Source organism: Phoca vitulina, unplaced genomic scaffold (genome assembly GCF_004348235.1).
Source record: "Phoca vitulina isolate PV1807 unplaced genomic scaffold, GSC_HSeal_1.0 scaffold143, whole genome shotgun sequence".
Taxonomy (NCBI): domain Eukaryota; kingdom Metazoa; phylum Chordata; class Mammalia; order Carnivora; family Phocidae; genus Phoca; species Phoca vitulina.
The window spans coordinates 251,795-272,713 of record NW_022589846.1 but is presented as its reverse complement, the minus strand read 5'-3'; the positions used below and the strand labels follow the sequence as shown (position 1 = coordinate 272,713).

Genomic DNA, 20,919 nt, shown 5'->3' with positions numbered 1-20,919 from the left:
ATGTGATTCTTAGCCCGTTTGTGCTGATTCACAGAGATGGACATCTGGCTGAATGTTGGCACTCTCATTAAGACTTGAGAAAAGGACTGTTTCATTGACCCCTCAGGTAGTAAGTTTGAAATAAGACTTTCTATGGCTGCGAGTAAAAGAAAAAATGAAGAGTAGCTTCAACAAATTAAAGTATGATGTTATACAGCAAAGCTGGTGACCGGTAGCCCTGAGCTGACACAGGAAGGAGGTCATAATGACCTCCGGGGGTTTAGCCATCTTCTGTCCGTCCTGCCCCCCTCGGGAAGGGTAAGCTAATTCCAGTTTTCCTGATTATAAGATGCCTCTTTTACCCCCAACCTTCCTACAGGAAGGAGAATAATTGGCAAATTCCTTCAAAATACTAATGTATTTTCTCTTTGACCTGTAAGTTTCATTTCTAGGAGGATTGCTCATACGTGAATTGCAGTATAAAAATTATTATACATTGTGGCGATTTTTAAAAATCATGAACTAAATATCCAGCAAATAGGCTATTTTGCTGGCTGTGTGAAAATATCCTAGAGGATCCAGCCATACAAAGGGATTTTATTGAGCTTATGAAAGAATGGGTGAGTTCAACATGTATTGCTACAGAATGATGTGCAAGGTGTGTTTATAATTAATAAATATAGGAATTCAAAAGCAATGGTGTTCAAAAGTGGAATGGAATACTTTAACTCAATCTTATCTCCCTCTTTTGCAAGAGTGCAAAGGAAACTTAAAACAGCATTACCTGGTTTCAGAGAAACAGGGTAAATGAAACAAGTAAGTAGAATTTCCTTTTACATCTCTCTCTGTTTTCTGAGTCGCTAAATCTTTGAATATATCTTTTTAAAGATGAATGAAAAATTTATTTTGAAAATAATCGGTGGCTTGTTTCAAGACACATTTGTTAATGCCCTCACATTGCCACTGTCATTCCAGCCCCATACTCGTGTCCCATCAGAGAGCTACACAATAATTTGGTTTCTACAGTAATTTAAATAAGAAATTTGGTTCATATTTTTCTTAAATTGGAACCCAAATAGGTATTTGAGTAGAATTCATCATTCCGGCAATAAGATATGTCCTCAAGCTGTTTTGAAAAATACCTGATGTTCTTTTACTGCTTTCACATCTTTTATAATACAAAATCTTAGAATTGATATAAACATTTTCCACCCCATTGTTAAGAATGCCTGTATTATATCTGTTTTATCACCCTTGTATACATTTGAGTTTTTTACTTCTCTCCTAAACTTCCCTTTGGTTTTGTGTCAACACAGTTTTAAGTAACTTATTTATGTTATTATGCTATATTGTAATATGTGTAGGAGCTTAACTTCCTGATAGAACTGTGGGTGCCTGAAAGCTGGGACTATGCTATTTATCTTAGTTGCGTAACTTTCCTATGACATCTTTTTCTATCATAGAGAACAAGACAAAATAAGCACTCTCTGAATTGGTCATTGGTAATTAACCCAAAAGGAAGGGATGGAAGAGCTCGGAAATGAAACTAAGAATAGCATTTTAAAATTAATTATGAAGAAGAGATTATTGAGCACTAAAAATAGAAAGTATCCAGATGAACACAGAGATGTGTGATTGGTGACAAAAAATAGTTAGGATCGTGTGTTAGTCAGGGTCCTCCAGAGAAAACAGGATCAATAGGAAGTATCTATATCTATATATCTCTATCTCTCTGAAATGATAGGAACTGGTTCACTCCATTATGGAGGCAGGGAAGCCCCACAATCTGCTGTGTGTAAGCTGGAGACCAGGAAGCTGGTGGGGTAGCTCACTATGAGTCCAAAGGGGCTCCTTGTTTAAGTACCCAAGTCTGAGGGCCCAAGAACCAGGAGCTCCCAAGTCAGAGGGCTGGAAAAGACGGACTTGCTAGCTCATGAAGAGAGAAAGAATTCACCCTTCCTTTGCCTTTTTGTTTCATTAGGGCCCTAACAGATGGGTGAGAGGACATCCCCACTCCGTCTATTGAGCACATGCTGATCTCTTCCAGAAACACCCTCATGGACAAATTCAGTTTTACCAGCTATCTGGGCATCCCTTGGATCAGTCAAGGTGACACACAAAATTAGTGATCACAGAGACCCTGGCATTTGGGTTCTCAAATAAGTGCTATTCTGTGCTTCCCTCGGAAAAGTTAGAATTGAGTTGAGAAATTGAAATTGACTCTAGACTCTTCTGCAGAAAGTAATTTCAAATTGAGAAACACATAACTAAATTGTTACCCATGGACAGGAGTGGGAGGTAGGAAGCAGAAGCTAGGAAGTGTAGAACACCCTGACATGGCTGGGGGCCCCATCAACTCTTGCTTGCCTCTCATTTATAGTTTTGTTACCAGTAAAATAGAGTAGGAAGGTGAAGTCAGCATTGATTTGGCCTGTGAAATCTTACAAAAGTTTTCAAGTAATGATAACTGAAAATGCCTCCAATTTGGTGAAATGCAAACGTCTAGATTTAAAAAGCTAAGAGAATTCTAAGCAGTATAGACTCAAAAATGTTTACATCCAGACCAGTTGTAATCCAGTTTGTAAAAATGAAAGTGAAATATCTTGAAAGCGCCAGAGTTAAATGATTCTTTAATGACAGTAGATTTCTTAGAAGAAACCATGGACCTGAGACGAAACTTTATTGATCATCTAACCCTATTAAGTTCCTTCTCGACTGGTGATCCACAGTGAGACTTTGGGATCTCAGGAAGTATTGTCAGTTCAGAGCCAATGACCATGAATCTCCAAAAAGACAGATTCTATCCCTTTATCCACTCCACAGTCACCATAGTAAATGACTGCATGTCCCTCTGGGGGTGGCTGGGGGGAGGACTCTCAGTGTATGTTCTTCCCAACGTGGCAGGGTTTCTTCATGGGGATCTATCTTCCCCATGATTCAAGGGACTGTTTCTGAAATACAGATGGAATATTTTCTGAAATACCCCTTTTGGTCAGGACATGACTTCTCCTAAGTGTCCTCCCATGGGAAATGGGGAGTAATGGCATTGCCACCAGCCAGAGGAATGAGGTGGGGTCACAGGTTGGTGCACGTCCAGGCCCTAGAGCAGGACCTGGGCAAGAGTAACCACTCAGGGGACACCCGCTGTTTTCCCCCAATCTCTGGCCTCTGGTACTGTGCTACCAGTAAAGTGGGAGTGTGAAAATGAGTAAAGGAAACCTCATTTAAAGTGGAGCAGGGGGAGTCTGAAGGGGGAGCTCTCCTGCACATGGCCCTCCTCATGTCCTGCATAACCAGTAAGAAGGAAGATCCCTCCCTGCCCCAGAAACAACGCACTAACCACACTTGCAGCCAAGGAGTAATCGCCACAACCTCAAACTCTTGTTCTTCTCTGATGAACTTCTGTTCAAATCAACCCTTCCCAATGGCCTCCTAAAACCTAATAAAAGCTGACCTTTCCTTTGTCTCTTTGGACTTGTCTGTGGTGCTTCCATAGTTTGCTTGTCCTGCATTGTCATTCCTCTGCTATTCCCAAAGAAACTCATTTTGCTAATAAAATAACTAGCCATTTTATTTTTGAGATTGACATCAGTTGGTGTCAGAGAAGTGGGATCCAGAGAAGACCCCCAACAACTCCGAGGCTGGTGAGCAAACAGGGGACAGGATCCACTGGGTCCATCGAGCTCACTCAACCCTGGAGTTTGAGGGTAATTTTCCTCCTGGATTCAAGTTCTGCTCACTTTGCATTGTTTGAGCTCTGCAGGCTTTATTTGGGGTCTGTTCAAAAGCCTTGTCCTTTCTGTTTTTATGAAGACATCACTTTCCCTGACTAGTACTCCTTTGTTTCTGTTTTTGAAGCTTCTTGAAGTCATCCATCCTGTTCAAAAAACACATTGATTCCCAATGTTTTAGAAGAGCTATTGGAAAATAAGGCCCCCATAATTAAAATATCTTAGGGAATCCAGAGGCAAGATAGGTTCCATCTACCTACCTGGCCCCTGGGCCAGGCTCTTGTGCCTTTCTGGAAAAATGGGTGAACTTTTGAATAATTTGGAATTATAGTCACCATTATTAAGAACATTCCAACTGGATGATCATTTAAGAAGTGCACTTACAAGCAAAGGCTTCAAAATTCCAAAACTAGTTTCATTGAAAGTTTCATTGCCAAGAAAAGCTGATAAAAAATTAAAGACACAAGAAGTACCTAACACAAAAGACTGGCATAACTCTTACTGCTTCCTTGTAACCTCCTTTACCTGAGTACTCATTTTAGTAATCCTCTGTCTGAATTGCCTTCACCGGACCACGAACAAAAGTCTGCCAAATCAATCACCTTACAGACACCACTCTATCCACTTTCAAAAGAGGGTCCCAATTCAGGCCCCTCCCAGAATTGGCAAAACTGAGGAATTTTCTGGTAAACTGATACATTATTCCCCTAAACAATCGGGGAATCTCTGGTAGATATCAGAGCCTACAGAGGGGATCCTGGAAAAAGTGGCAAAAGCCAGAAAAGGGTAAAAATTCTTACCAGAAACAGCTTTTCTGAATCTCTGTTTGTAGCACCCAGTTGAGAGAGGAAAAGAAAATTTCACATCGTCCCTTCCTTTCCAAACCCAGACCCAGTGGTTATTGAGTCTTTGCCTCCCAGAGATAGCTATTACTTCCTGGCTCTTATTCTATGTCCTGAGAACTTGGCTTGGCTTTCTGCCTTTCTGCTGGAGACATGCAGGTGCTTGGCTCTTTTCTTCGGGCTATCTTTGGGAGTGGCTCTGGATCTCAGGAAGGTAGTAGTCTATGCACCCTTTTTGGGGTCCTGTCTTACCCCCAAAGGAGGTTATTCCATACGGCCAGAAATATGTACTATTTGTTCTCGCTGGAAAATGATAAGACATTTAAAATAATTTTGTTTTAAGTAGATCTGTGTTCAAAAGTTGGCCAGATTGGAAGCTGATATTCAGAGCCTGGTAGGAATTTTTCAAAGTCTTCCGCCCTACATTAAAATTAGAACTAGGTACCCAGAAAGAAAGAAACAAATGGAGGATAATGAAGTTGGAGAGATGGATCTGTGATGTCATTTAAGTTACAGCCCAATTATTTGAGAAATTGGGAGCTACTCTCCTTACCTTACAACTTGTAAAATGAGAAGTGCAGCTCTCGAGGCAGGGTCACGTTCTACCCATTTGCTTCCACCATTCCCAAAACCTCCCCTATTTGTCTCAAAAGGCTTGTAACCTCTTCAAGAACTCTTATCTACATCACCCCCAATTCCTAAGACTGAAGAAAAAAGGGCAGGGGAGGAAGACCTTTTAGAAGCCCCCTCCCCATCTAGCCCGCAATTTCCATGAGGTTACTTGTCAAGGACAAATGCAAATCCTCAGTGTCTTCTCCACAAATACCAGTAGAAAAAGTTTTAGCCATCTGAGCAGTTAACCTGTTTATTCTATCTGCCACAAAACTGGATCCAGCTGTTCTCTTATGAACTAGTGAGTTTTGCATTATTATGCCCATCTCATGGCTTAAAACTTGAGAACAATAAGGTCTCTGTTTGCATCTCTCTGTATGTTCATACCTCTGTGCGATACATACGTGGTATTTTTTACCTCCAGATGGCGCTGCCAGGATTAATTTGTAAAAGAGGACGGCAGGCTGGTGTATATATACATATCTTAAGGTGAAATTGTCAGTAGGGAGTTGGAATTTGGAGGTGGGGATGAAGAGTTTAGTCTTTAAAGGAGAGACAGAGCGATTTTCCCGAGGAAGATGAGGTGGCAAATCGTGGAGTCTGGGAAGTGACGCAGATGAATTATAGATGTACATTGAGATGGGGGTGGGGGAGAGGGGTGATGTGAATCAGAAGAGCTAGTTTCTCTGTGAAATAGAAGGGAAGATCACTTGCTGAGAATGAAGGCATTATCATGGAGTTGGGCACTAAAGGGAATTGAGGAAAATGGCAAAAACTGTTCTGGGTGGGTGGGAAGCATCAGGCCTAATATTGCCCGTAGGTTCTGAGTTTGTAGACCATATATACATCTGCAAAGCACATGGAATTAGCCTTACTTCCCTTTTATCCTCTAGGTCAGGTAAGAGTGTGTGATAAAAATGGGAAAATATGGGCAGAGTGATGATGCTTTACATATTCTGTCTTTTTCTAATGATTTTGTGACTGGTCCTCAAGAATTGAATTATGAACTCCTCTTAAGATGTCTGTAATACTTCAACAAAGGCAGAATGAAAGAGCTAGTCATTACTGCCTACTGAACTATCTTCAAACTCAGTGGCACACGCCAATAATTACTGATTTCACACAGGCTGGTTGGAGAAGTCATCTGACCTAGGCCGGGTTCAGCTGGGAGACTCTGCTTCCGTTTGCCAGCAACAGGGACAGCCGGAGAGCTTTTCTCTCCATGCCTCTTGGCCCCCTCCTCACACCACTGAGCGAGCTGGGGCTTGTTCTTATGACAACAGCAGAGGTACAAGAAAGCAAGTGGAAATCGGCAAGGCCTCTTAAGGTCCAGGCTGGGAATAAGCACACTGTTCCTTCTGCCCCATGTTCAGTGGCCAAACCCAAAGTCAAGGGACCATGTTTTTCAGTTATCTGTAAAACTATTTTTAAAAACCCCCACCTCAAATGTAGTGGGTTAAACACTACGTCCAAATGTAGTGACTTAAAACAGTGATTATTTATTTGCTCATGATTTTACAGCTTGGGCAGGGATTCACAGAGATGGCTTGTCTCTCTCCATGGGGTGTCCGCTAGGCTTGGAATATCTGTGATGGCTTTTTCCTTCACGTTTGCTATCTCAGCTGGAATGGCTGGAAACTGCTGGGGGCTGGCCAGGAATCTCTGCGTAGGCTTTCCCCGTGGTCAGACGGAGCCTCCTCAGAAAATCACAGTCTTAGACTTCTTCATGGGGTCTAGGTTCTCCCTAAAGGCAAAATGGAAAGCTGACGTATTTTCTTAATGCCTGGGCTCACAAATGTTACTTTCACAGCATTCCATTGCTCCAAGGAGTTAGAAATCCAGTCCAGCTTCAAGGGGAAGAGACACAGAGTCCAGTGATAGGTGAGGCAGTTCCAAGGTCACATTGCAGAAGAGAATGAGAGCTATTTCAGAACTACAATCAACTATGGATGAAGACATACTCTCCACCCACAATCTGGGTATGGATACAGAGAGGGACCAATAATTCAATCAGAGGGACCAATAATTTAATCAACTGCACAGCCTAATGTAAATGTTTGTATTAAGATGATTTAAGATGATTCTAGGGTCAGGCCGTTGTGCAGGTTTATCACAATCTGGAGGATGGTGAGTTGGCATCATAAACAGAAACCCACAGTGCAGAAGTGACTACTAAAAAGACTTCTGTTTTCTTTATCTTTGATAAACACCAGAGGGTCTGCTAATTAACATAATGAAATATTAGAAATTGGTTTTCTTTAGTGAAATTTATCCTTGTTAATTAATTAGGATATTGGAAATATGGTCTTACTGGTAAATTAGTTGTGCCCAAGAATTGTGAATTCGATATTTAAGAGATTCTGTCCGAAGACAGTAAGAATTAAGTGAGCTCTGTAGTCTTTAATGCGAGGAACAATGCGCTAGACTGGAGCCTTCAGTGGTCCTGTGTCCTGCTGCTGGTTTTCCTGACTCTCATAGAAGTTTGGCTGAATCCTGCCTCTGAAAAATTATTGCATCTGCCTCAGTCTTCGTGAAAAGTAGGGTTTTTTTGTTTTTGTTTTTTTTGGTGTGGGGGGCGGGGGGGAACCCAGCTCATACATACAGTGAACAGACTGGTGGTTGACAGAGGTAGAGGGGCTGCAAAATGGGTTAAGGGAGTCAAAAGTCAAAATCACTACCTATTTCCCACCTACCTCAGGCACAGCAATATGCTGATTCCTGTGCTGTTGTCCTACAGAGTTCTGGTTTGGGGGCTCTTTATCACTCGTCTTTTCCCAGGCCCAGACAGCTGGATCATCGAGGATGCCAGGTTCTGTTTCTCAGCTGACAAAAGCTGCTATATGGTCCCTGGTTGTTGGTTCATCAGGGTATACTTAAGGGGGGGGCGGGTACTAGAGGTGAGGCCGCCTTCAGAAATCAGTATTTCCTTGCTCCCCCAGGCTGGAACTTTGATCAGGCTGGGACCTCGTACAATTTCTCACTTTTGACTTCCCTGTCACGGAGTTCAGTGCTTATCCGTGCGGGGAAGTTACTTAGCACTCTCTCAGTACGCGCCAGGGGCTCCCCGAGGTGACGACCATTGGAGCAAGGTGGGAAGGCGGGCTGTCAGGAGATGCGCACGGGAGAACGCTTGCAGGACCAGGAGCGGATAAAGAGAGAAGCTGACTCACTGCCGCACAGCAGGACTCAGTCTGCAAACGCTTGACATCGTTCGATTTCCAAAGCGCCCGGGAGAACGGCGAGGATACACGCTATAGAACAAACTCAAACGCATCAAGGATGGTGGGGTACGGTCCGGAGGGCCTGGGAAAGCAAAGGGGAAAGGGTCTCTCTCTCCCTCGGGAGGCAGCCTCCGGCTGGAAAACGATGCTCCAGGTGAGGCTCGAACTCACAACCTCGGCATCCCCCGCACACATACTGCCGTATAAGTACCGCGCGCTAACCGATTGCGCCACTGGAGCAGCTGCGCCTCGCCTCCGGTCACTCGCTACACGGCCTACGCGTCTCGGCTGGGGGCGCGGCCCGGGTGCCCCCCGCGTCCCCGGCGGGTCGGGCTCGGCTGCCACCGCGCCGGGGTCCTGACGGCCGGGGGGCGCTGTGCGCGCGGGACAGACAGGTGCGGCCGCGCGGGCGCCCCCAGGACAGCGCTCCCGGCGCGGCCTCCGAGGGCTGGGGGCGCTGGCTCGACGGACGCCGCCCGCGCCTCGCTCCGGCTCCCCCCCAACGGGCTGGAAACCGAAGGATGTTAGAGGCTGTTCGCTGCGGCCACGGGATGTGAGCAGCGGCCGGCGGGGAGCGAGCCCGCAGCTGGGAGCCCGCGGGCATCCCTCGCCGGGACGGGAGAGCGGGAACCGTGGAGGGAAGACGACAGACACAGGCCCAGGAGGGGTCTCTGCAGTCCCCGGTGTCTCTCTGCTGCTTAACTAGGTTTTAAAAAAAGACCTCATACTTAGGAGAGTTTTGAGATGAGAGGATGGGGGAAGGAGCTCTCCGTACGGCTGTGAGTGTGTGGACCCAGAGGGTGGGGTCTTCCTTGTGGGTGGGCCATGTGGGAGACAGATTAGGTAGAATTCGCGGGCACTTCTATCCCAAGCACTTTCTTTCTTCTCTTAAAAAAAAAAAAAAAAAAAAGTTACCATTTTTCATGGATAGGTGCATAGGATTTGTCAAAACAAACAAAAACTGTGGTGTAAGATAGAAAAACGTGGAGTGGTGTGAAAGGCACTGTGTATATAAAGTTCCAAGGAGGAAAAAGAGCCCCTACAGTCTTCTTGACGTTTTTATATAGTATTTGCTCTTAAAGGTAGATTGTCTTCCAACTTAAAGAAAAAAATTACCGCCGAACTAAAGGGCACTAAACAATGTCCCACTGCCTTCAACAACACGGATAAAGGAGATTTGGACACCAGAGGATAAGGGTACTGAATTTTTTATAGATGCACAGACCCTGAGAAAATCCTAAGCTCTTCTTATGTGGGAAATGTGTAAGGGGCTCAGCCTTGCTCCATCTTTCCTTCCTCAGCCAACCTGCAGAGTGTCCACCATGGGCCAAGCTGGGTGCTAGCCCATAAGGGTGGGGTCAGAGGCATTCCATGTCTTAATATCATTCTGATGAAGGAAGTGAAGGGTGTAGTAAGACCCACTGCACCCTTAACACAAAACTGTTTTCCACTTAACGTCTTCCCAGGTATTTTTCCCTGATTATCCTGTATTCTTTCTCGAGTGCCCTTTGGTCTTGCACAGGAATACAGTCCTCCTGCCTACTCAGTATGAGAAGTTAGAACTAAGGGCATAAGCCATGGCTTTTGAGACACATGTGTGCCAAGGAAAACAGACATTGCCGGGTGGAGACGGGGGCTATGATTTCCAGGAAGTGACAATGTCAGGGAATGCTGAACATTAGCAACAACCTTACTTCTCTTGACATCACCAAGGAATGCATTTGGCATATGCCATTTTTTTTCCCTCTTTCTATTAACAATTAATTATTTGCTGAGATCCTCCCGCATGTGAAGCATGGGGCTAAGTGTGATATCAGGGAGGTTACGTCAGGGCTAACTGTCTTCCAGGGACTTCCAGGCCAGGTGGTGAGACAGGGCACCCAGAAACCCAGGACTCGTGTGGGTCTTTAAGAATGGGGAGAGAAATCCCAAAGGAACTGAGGAAATCGAACGCATTTACCTTCCCCTCACATTTTTTCCAATCAGCACCCTTTTGTGTGAAGCGTGGGATCGTCAGACCATACTGCATTGTCATCCCCGTGGGCACTTTCACCGGCTCGGCCCTGCTGTGGGGGGCTTGGAGCCTCTCCACCTGCGTGAGGAGAGATGCCAGGCGGCTCCCAGCTCCTATTCCGTGCTCTCTTCTCCATCTGCGCTGGTGAGATCACAGGTGGGAGTCCTTCATCAAAATCAAGTTGGTTCTCTTCTTCCCAAGAATTGTCAGCCTCTCTTTCCACCCCATCACTCTCAGCAGGAACAGTGGCTCATTTCAGAATGGGGGTGGGGGGCAGGGTCAGGACTTTAGGGACACCAGCCCAGCTAGAATCACAATTCTAGAATCACTATTCTAGAGCCACCTTCTAGATCTTTTTGCAGCTTTCTCTCCCTCCATCCCTCTGCTTCCCACCAGCCCCCAGTATTTTGTCTTCACAATCACCTTCTTCATCCTAGATAAGGGACGGGAGGAAGAAGATCCCCTTGACCATCCTGGCTCTGGGCTGGGGTGGTGTTGTGCTGGGCAGAGCCTCTTAGAAACTGGTCAGGGACTACTAAGGAAAAAGATAATCCAATGCAAATGAAAGGAGAGAAACAAAGTTGGGGAGCTAGCGGAAGTAAGGTCTTGGGACTTCGCCCTAAGGCTGTAGACTAAGCTGACCAGACACGTTGTGGGACAGGTGTCTGTGTGTTCTTGGCATTGCTGCTACGAAGTCTGTATATTTTGAAAGAAACGAGCTCACACAAGGAAGAGAAAGTCGCGTTTGTCTACTCGTCTTTCATCCTCTTCGCTCAGCGCCATGCTGGTTTTCTTATCTGGTGAGTGATCTTGGGGCTTTGGGAGTTCTTGGGGTAGGTCCTGAATCCAGAACCGTATCTGTGGGTTTCCACGCTTTCCCTTGAGTGCTGTTAGTTCCAGGCACAGATTCAGTGCCATGGCATCGCCTTTGTTCACTGCACCTGCTCCTGCTCTATAATGTTAGAATTTTGCCTTCATAGAGGACCTAGAATCCATTTCTTCTGAACATTCTGTAAGAACCATGTCTTGGAGGTGAGAGGGAATTTGTAAAATAGATTATAGTGAGGCACGGGGTGGGTGGGGGAAAGAAATGGGAGGGACAGAGGAGTCTGCACTTTGGGTTCCTACACCACACTCCCATTGGTCAAGCCTGTTTTTAAAAATTTAGAATTGTTAAATTTCTTAACATATGTCAAGTATCATAGTCACTTCATCTTCAGTAGGATCATTCTCGCATCAGGAATTCTCTGCTTCGTCAGCTCCCATCACGGTTGGCTTCGGTGAGTTTTACAGCAACCAATCCAAGTGGATCCAAGCAAATACCAGTCACAATGGTGGAGAAACCTGGGAAAAGATGGCTAGCCTGACCTCAGTGGTGGTGAGAAGGCTAACTGTAACAGAAACATCGTGTCCAACCTGTAATTCAAGACTTCACAGCCACACACACACTCCTGTTTAATCGCTGTGTAAGACTAGAAAGAGTTGCCCGTTGCTAATCCTTGTTCAGATATGGGTTAGGACTCCAGGAGTTTAGGTTTTCCTAAGAGAGAAGACACACTTGGGGTGTGGGGAGAGATGAGTGTGCTTTGGCTCTTGGGGACTTGGAATGAAAACCTTCTCACCTTGAAGATTCCCTAGGCCCAATCCCCCACCCCCGACGTTCCTGGTCCCCTGGAAGTAGTTCCCTAAAAGTAACCACAGCTCTTTCTCCACCTGTGAATCCTGAGCTTTGATAAAAATCCTCAGCCCTCTGGAAATTTCGTGAATGGAATCTTTTCACTATTTTATTATTCAGGACTCTTTGTTGCAGGGAACAAAACCTTATCCAAAACTACCTTCAATGATGACAAAAGTCTGAATTTATTGGAAAGATGCAGGGGTAGCTCATAGACTCAAAGGAAGTCCTGGTAGAATCAGGGCCACACAAGGGACTTTGGGGACTAGAACCTGGAGCTCATTTCCTTCAGGATACTTTTTTTTTTTTTTTTTTTTAGTAATCAGTGAAGGTTAATGGAATTTCCTGATCCATAAATATAAACATTATCCTAAATTCTCCTTGCTCATCACTTTTGATGAATCACCAAGGCCTATCCTTTCCACCTCAACCAAACCTCTGTTCCCCTTTTTGAGCCCTCCTCACACTCAGTGGCCGGAGCAGTCCTTGTCATTTCTGCCCAGACTATGGGGTCTCCAAATGTGGCTTCTCCCCCACGGCAGTCTGCCCCTAGTGGTGCCTGGTTCAATCTTCCTAAGACACAGAACTGACAATGTTCTCCTTAAATGGTTCCATTTTTCAGATCTCTGGGTGGCTCGGTTGGTTAAGCATCTGCTCTTGGCTCAGGTCCTGATCCCAGCCAGAGTCCTAGGATCAAGTCCCGCGTCAGGCTCCCTGCTCCGAGGGGAGCCTGCCTCTCCCTCTGCTTGTGCTCTCTCCCTGACAAACAAATAAGTAAAATTAAAAATAAATAAGGAATAAATAAAATTTAAAAGTACATATTTTGCCTTCTTCTTGCCCTCAGGATAAATTCCTTATCTTAATAAATAAAGTTATTTACAAGTTGGCACCAACCTATCTTTCAAAATGTTTTAATTTTTTATTATGTGCATGTCATACATGCAAAGAAAGTATTAAAATGTACAGGAAATGGGTACCTTTCCAGCCTCTTTTCTTGCTGCCCCAGTTCCTTTCTCCGTGCCGATCCAAGCCTGGTTCTACCGCATGAGACTGCTTTCGTCAAGTATACCGGGCAGCTTCTGCAGCTTTTAATCTTGCACAGCCTGAACCCTTGGCCCTGTATTTCCTTCTTCACAAGGTCAAATTTGTTTCTCCTTCGAGACTAAGCTTCGCTGTGATCTGGTCAGGGAGAGCCTCCCCCAACTTCTCCTCCAGAGTTCATTGCTTGGCTTCCACGCCGCTCACACATTTTCTTCTTAATTTCTGGGGTAGCACTTCTTCTGTTTTATTGTAATTACGAGTTTAGATTGGTCTCTCTGACTAGATGTTAGTTCCTTGAGAAATGAGGATAAAGGTTTATCTGGGAATCCTTAGGGGTTCACATGTTGCTCGGCAAATGAATAAACAGTAAATGCCTTTTGAGTTATTGAGATGAAATTTTAGAAGGCAGGGATGGAATTGGACATTGCCCTCAACGATGATGACGTTTTATTGGCAGCTGAAATATCGGCCAGGCCTTGACCTGTGTTCCGTTATTTAATCTCACAGCAAACCTGCAACGTGACGATCGTCCTCATACTGCAGACAAGGTAATGCAGTGACTGAAAACTTAATTTGTCCAGATTTCACATAGCTAGAAAAAAAGGCAGAGTCAAGATTTTAACCTGGGTCTCTCGCTCCACCTGCTCTTTCTATTCACATCAAGTTTCTTCTCGTGAACAATGATAAGAATAGAGAGTAAAATTAAGACAGGAAATGTTAAACTGCGATTACGCTGGAGATGAGCCGACCATGGTAATGAAACAAATTTAAAATATCGACAGCTATAAAGACGCTGCAAAAATAAGTGTGGGAACCACTGAGAGATATATATGTTATAGACAAATGCAGGTGGCATAAATTACTGATTTCTGGAATTAATAATTTAAGACCCCTGCTCCGCCCCGGAGAAGCAGGTGGAGGCCGTGGTTTCGGGTTGAGCACCAGCCCTGGGCTCTGACACTTCAGGTCTAGAAAGCGTGGGATCATTTTACGGTGCAGTTACAAAGATCTGTGATGTATGGCATTATTAACAGCCACAGTTATACAATTTCAATGTCAGATTCCATATGTAATCATGTATAATTAATGTCATATGCAATTCATGTACTTGCGCTGAATACAGTACTGAACACAAACTATAGGTCAAATCCCTTCTTTGAGGCTCTGGAAGGATCTGGAAATCTAGCTATGGTCTAATGTAGGTTAATGTAAGCTCTCAGCTCTCGAAAATGCTTAAAAAATACTTATCTCGCGTGCCTGGGTGGCTCAGTCGTTAAGCATCTGCCTTCAGCTCAGGTCATGGTCCCAGGGTCCTGGGATCGAGCCCCGCATCGGGCTCCCTGCTCCGCGGGAAGCCTGCTTCTCCCTCTCCCACTCCCCCTGCTTGTGTTCCCTCTCTCGCTGTGTCTCTCTCTGTCAAATAAATAAATAAAAGCTTTTAAAAAAAAAACTTATTTCATTTGATTTCAAATATGGGGCTGGAGTGGAGTATAGCCGTTAATCCTGCTTGGCTGAGTCCCTCGCCATCCCCAGCACCACTGCCCCCAGGCCTCCTTTCCAACAGAACCATATTTGTATTCACCTAACCTTCCCTATACTTCCTTGGCTTTGGAGGAGATGGACCCCATTCTCAGGTCCAAATAAAGAATTATGATTGACCAAATCAATCACAGTGGTCCTACTCTGGGAAATAATTGGATTAGGTGAGTGTGTGATGCAAATCTAGCCAGTGTGGGGGAGATCCACTGGGAGCATATAGGAGAAGTTGTCCTCAACAAAAGGTACCAAAAAGAGGCCTGTCTGCTTTTTGTTTTCTCCGGGACTTTAAGATTGTGAGAGTTTGAGGAACTGCAGGGAAACCAGCTGCAGTATGAGATCCGTTAAGTTGAGAAGGACAGAGAGCAAAGAATTGTTTAGAATGTGGGTCCTGATGGATCCACTGAATTAACCAGGCATGTAGCTTCCCTACCCTCCTTACTTATTATGTGTGATAATAAAACCACTTTGTTTAAGCCAGTGAATGTTACAGTTTCAGTTGTGGATCTATTGCTGAATTTCCCATTACTGGGGATGGATCTTTAGAGGTAGATCTCGTATAAGTTTTGCAATAAGTTTTGTAGAAGCATTATTTCTAAATCCTCCTGATCCCTGGCATTAGGAAATCTCAAAACCAACCACATAAATGGTGTGAAAAATGTCAGTCTGGTGTGCATTTCGTTCACTAAGCTTTCTCTTTCATCTCATCAGACTAGACAGTCTCTTCACTTAGGAGGAGGCCTACTTCTCAGCCACTAGCTCGGGCCCAGCTCCAGCTCCTGAGCACCGAAGCCACCACTGTGTGCCTCCAAGCTGTACGCAGGGATCTAGAAGGCCCCTGCCGGACAGTCCTCCGCTGCTCTCCCATTTAAACATCAGGGTTAGAGTGGCACGGAGTCACAGACCTGGGATGCCTACCTACACCACAAGCTAGGCCTTTTTCCTGATGCTCCCAGGCACTTGTCTCAATTCTTCATGCAGCAGACTTTTAGTGGAAAATTAGTCCTTGTGGACACTGAAGGTGCTGCCCTCGAGGAATATACAATCCAGCGAGGAAGACCGCTGAGCCAACAGCAGTTTACAACACAATGCCGCAGTTGATGGGTGTGCTCTGCACCTAGGAATATAGGAAAGAAAACCCAAACTGGGTAAGAATTAGTCCCATTAGGTTTGCAAGAGCGTTTCCTTACTCCATCTGTTCATGCTGGTCCCTGATTCCCGGTTTCCTTCAGTTCTCCAACAGCTAAGCCGTAAAAAAAGCCATCATCTGGGGCTTGGCGGGTCCTTCACCACGAGGCCAATGACCTGAGGTTGGCAGGATATTGAACTCATGAGTCTTCAAGATCCACCACAAATCTTTACATTCTCTCAGCTGGGAAACTGGAGAGCAGAAAAACCGGAAGGGCGCCGAGTGCACATGAGCCACATCCAGGAATTGGGTGGTATAAAAATGCACGTGCCTCATAAAGACTAATTAATGATGCTTTAGGAGATGTTGTCATCAGCGGGGCCAGTGGCGCAATGGATAACGCGTCTGACTACGGATCAGAAGATTCCAGGTTCGACTCCTGGCTGGCTCGGGATCTCCACTTATTTTGGGGGGAAATGGGGGTGGTCAACGTGGCTCAAATAATCCTTCTGAAGCTGTTTTATTATGAGGAGGGCCTCATAAAAGTTGCATTATAACTCTTGTTCCATCACCACACCCCTGAGAAGGATTGAGGGAAGATGAGGCGTGGTTGGGAAAGACATACAAAGGAGTAAAACAAGAATCTGGCACAAATTGATTAACAATATCTTCTATACCAGCCCATTTTGCATGAAAAATGCTCCCGTTCGAGAACGCTTGCCTCTTTGTTAATGCTCTCTTGAGAATTAACAGAAGCCTCAGAGAATCCTGCTTCATTTCCTCCAGGGTTCAGCTGTCCACGTCCACACCCAAACAATCGACAGCGATCCCATAACCGACAGAGAAGCTGCTGAAGGATGAGGGCAGAACACGGGAATCACAGATCCGGAGGACAAACCTCCCGGAGGGAGAAGCGGCTGGTAGGCGATGAGCCCTTCACACAGCGACAGGGACGACCTGGATCTCGTGTGTACCAAGGGACCAGGGCACGGGGCTGGGCTCGGCTGGGAGGGCGTGGCGGCCCAAAGTGCAACGGGGCTCCCCCTGCAGGTGTCCGCAGGGCAGCCACCCCACGCGGCGCCGTGCACCCCTCGGGCTCCGCGCCTCCAAAGTGACAAGTGCCGGTGGCTCCCGCCGTGAGCGCTCGTCCCCACCGGGGGTCACGGACGCACATGCGAGCGGGCCAGCTGACAGAAGGGCAGAGACCAGATCCTGGCCGGTTCAAGGACGAATTTTTCTCTCCTAGTTTGAGACCGATGGTGGAAGAGTGCGGGAGGAGGTCGAGAGAATGCAGCATCAGGAAAGAGAAAAGCGTCTGGGGTCAGCGGCTCCTTCCATCCTGGCTGTGCTGTGGCCTTGTAGGATAATGTAGCCCAAACTTTGACTTTTAAAGTTTGGAAGAGGAGATACATTCCTGGAGGCAAAACTCAGACGCCACCAACACCACCGCCCAGGGAGCCCCGCCAGTGACAACCACTATTAATAGCACTGGTGGGTCCCCTGCAGAAAGAATTTAGGAATCTGCACTGGCACTGCCTTCCTACTTTCAAACTCATTGGTACCAGACCTCCCGGTGTACTCACGCTGCGCTCTGCTTTGGGAATTCCTAACAAGGTCATGGCTATCTCCAGGTCCCAGATCACTAGCAAGGTCATGGCTATCTCCAGGTCCCAGATCAGTAACAAGGTCATGGCTATCTCCAGGTCCCAGATCACTAGCAAGGTCATGGCTATCTCCAGGTCCCAGATCACTAGCAAGGTCATGGCTGTCTCCAGGTCCCAGATCAGTAACAAGGTCATGGCTACCTCTAGGTCTCAGATCACTAGCAAGGTCATGGCTATCTCCAGGTCCCAGATCACTAGCAAGGTCATGGCTACCTCTAGGTCCCAGATCAGTAACAAGGTCATGGCTATCTCCAGGTCCCAGATTACTAGCAAGGTCGTGGCTATCTCCAGGTCCCAGATCACTAGCAAGGTCGTGGCTATCTCCAGGTCCCAGATCAGTAACAAGGTCGTGGCTATCTCCAGGTCCCAGATCAGTAACAAGGTCATGGATGTTAGCAGTGCACTGTAACCAATAGAACTTTAAGAAAACCAGCACCTTAATCAGATCTCTCAAGCGGTTCCCTGAACGGTGAATAATAATCCACATTCTAGAGTGACTCCACCTTCCCCTTCAAATTCATTTAGAAACATAGAAGACTTTATTACCTTTTATTTTTAGCCTAAAACTTCAGTCACCATGAAACTGCAGTAGGAGAGTTCAAATGTCATCTGCCTAGCGTGATGGCCCCAGTTACATTGCAATGCACCCTGTCACCCTATAGCCTGACCCACTTCCTGCTTTGTCTCCACAGTACCTGGGTGACCCTCGGAGGCTGACTGACAACAAACTTTCTTCTTCTTCCCTCTCCCAGACTGTCAGGTTGACCACCACCAACAAACATGCACCTTCTGCCCCTTTGCTCCCGGATTCTTGCCCAGTTCCCAGTCTGCACTCCACCTGTTTTTCCAAAAGGGGCATATTTTCATTCTCCTGAAATGTGCATCCACTTCGGACCGCAGTCCCAAACCTGCTGTTTGTAAAAGGGACTGTGGGAGTCTACGTTTTCTTAACGTCTCTGTTGATTGGAGTCATTTTGTTCTTGAAACAGTAAGTCGATTGATGTTTTGTGCACAGGATAATAAACTCACTTTGAACCCCTACACTGGGATCTTCAGACGGGAAGAGGAAAGTTCCACCCATCAACCTGCTGGACTGAGTTGTTGCACCAAAACTGAGCCCTAATTCCTCCTCCCAGGTGCCATGCTGCCTTAGGGAATGCCGTTTCTCCACATCAGTACCTCCCCATATAATTCAATATGAGATCAGATTTTGAAAGGGTTTCTCACCCAAGGGCCATGGGGTCAGTGCCACCTAGCAGCGATCCCTGGGTCCCAGGAGGCATGCTGACCCCCCACCCCCGAGCCTAGGAGCACGCAGTAGGCCCTCAAATGAGGATTTGTGGAGTGAATGAAGGTGCCTGACTCCAACAGAGTGACTGTTCAGATTCTCTGCCTGGACCACTCTGATATGCTCTGACCCTCCTCCTGGCCTTTGCACTCAGCTCTTAGTTCTGGCCCCTGTTGGAGTGGTGCTGAGATGCGAATTCAGTTACAGTCCACACTAAATTCATTCACCAGCAAACTTAGCTAAAGAGACTGTCCAAATACTTTATTCTGGCGTCCAAAGCCATTCATGAAGATGGCTGGCCTGTCCAACAGCTTCACTCCTGGAATTTTATCCCATGCGGACTCTAGAAAAAGTAAGTCATTCTTAATTTACCTTCAAAACCTGTTCTTTCATTTTTCTGAGACTTCGCAAATTCCCTTGAGTAAAGCAGCTGAATGACCTCTCATCCTTAAAACATAAGTGTGGGGGCGCCTGGGTGGTGCAGTCGGTGAAGTGACTGCCTCTTGGTTTAGGCTCAGGTTGTGATCTCAAGGTTGTGGTCTCACGGTCGTGACATTGAGCCCCGTGTCAGTATCAGGCTCCCGGCTCAGCGTGGAATCTGCTTGAGATTCTCTCTCCTTCTCCCTCTGCCCCCCTACTCATGCCCTCTCTCTTGAATAAATAAATCTTAAAAAAAAAAATAGTTGTGAGCACTGCCTTGAGTGAAGGTGGAAAGAGAAAGAGAACAATAAATTGAGAAAACTCAGATTTTCTTTCCCCTTCTTGTCTGATTTGACAGCCAGTGCCCAGAAAGAAGCACAGAAGTTTTTCTCTATATATTTCTTCTGAATGGGACAAAACCCAGCTTCCAGTCAAAGCCTCAGATTCCGCTTCGGGGCAGAGGGAGTGAAAGCTGAAGACCCCAGACTACCATGCTCAGAGTCCCCCGATGCGGTCACAGCCAGAACCCTGGATGGTCACGCAGGCCACTAAGAAAAGCCAATGACTTCTATTTCTTAGAAATTCATCATGGCAATTGCCTTCTCACTGAATCAGTAAGAGCTCCAAGAGGCGTACTGTATGATTGCAAAGCAGAAACGAGTATTCAGAAGTGTCATGGGTGGAGTTACCTTGCTTCCTTCCAGGCTGTGCCCATTTACCTTGTCCATTCCAGAAAACCAGAGGAACTCACAGCTGCCTTGGTTTAAGTAAGGTTCCTCCTTGAATTTACCCTCTGGAAGAACGACCCAGAGGAAAGCTTTTCCCCTCCGTGTCACTAAGGTCTGAAGAGGCGGTAGCTGAGAATAGCATCATCCTAACTCTAGACACCGAGAGGGTTGAGAGCAGCAACCTGTCCAGAAGCTTATCTTCTAGAGGAAATATGGGAAATAATTAATATCCTTCCCAAGACAGAATTTTATAAAGAAGATGGAGAGAGAGAGAGAGAGAGAGAGAGACAGGGAGGGCCTTGATTCCGCTAGAGAGGTCCGGGAAGGGCTCTCTCCGGCAGTGACATTGGAGTAATGGCCTCAGGGATGAAAGAGCCAGCTGGGTCCAGTCTGGAGCAAGAGCGGAAGGAAGACTTGAAAGGCGGCCGCTAGGACACGGGCCTCCGCGGACCGCAGGGAGACAGCTCCTCAGCACAACCAAATACGAGGTTTTTCTTTTGCCCAGTTCTCCAGACGGGACTTCATAGGCCCACAGCCGTCTTGGGTCTCTGAGGATCCTCTCCGCTCCCAGAAGGCCCGTGCCGGGACCGCATGTTGGGCTCGTGGTGTCCCTAAGGCTTAGGCCTCAAGGCGAACAAGGGGAAAAGCTCAGCGTGGGATGAGCTCAGCCCACTGTGGCTCATGACCTTCCGGCCCTCGCACCCCCGCCCAGACTCTCACTAGATTCTGTCACCGGTGGGGAGGGCATTGCCGTCCGGCCCTTCCCGCTGGGCATTTACAGTGTGATCCGGTCAGTCTGCAACTCGCGGGGTCCCTAGAGAACAATCCTGGGGCACAGATCTGGCCTTGGAAGAGGTCCTCATTGGTTCTGTTTATTATGTAGTCGGCCTTCCGGAGGAACTTGTTCTGGGTGTCATTAAAAAGCGGGCGCACTACGGCCATGGGCCCCGGCGGCGGGTGATGACCACCTGTAAGTGCCTGTCACCCCCACCCCGGCCCTGATCTGCCTGCGGGGTTTTCTCGCGGAACCTGGTAGCTG

General features: G+C 46.5%; 2 non-coding genes across 2 annotated transcripts; one reads left to right on the top strand and one right to left on the bottom strand.

Annotated features, from left to right (window-relative positions):
• Nucleotides 1-8,531: 8,531 nt before the first annotated feature.
• TRNAI-UAU lies at nt 8,532-8,625 on the bottom strand. Its single transcript has 2 exons — nt 8,588-8,625; nt 8,532-8,567 (listed from the first exon to the last, which is right to left on the bottom strand). It is a non-coding gene; the product is annotated as a tRNA-Ile (tRNA).
• Nucleotides 8,626-16,158: 7,533 nt separating this feature from the next.
• Nucleotides 16,159-16,231, top strand: TRNAR-ACG. Its single transcript has one exon. It is a non-coding gene; the product is annotated as a tRNA-Arg (tRNA).
• Nucleotides 16,232-20,919: the final 4,688 nt, after the last annotated feature.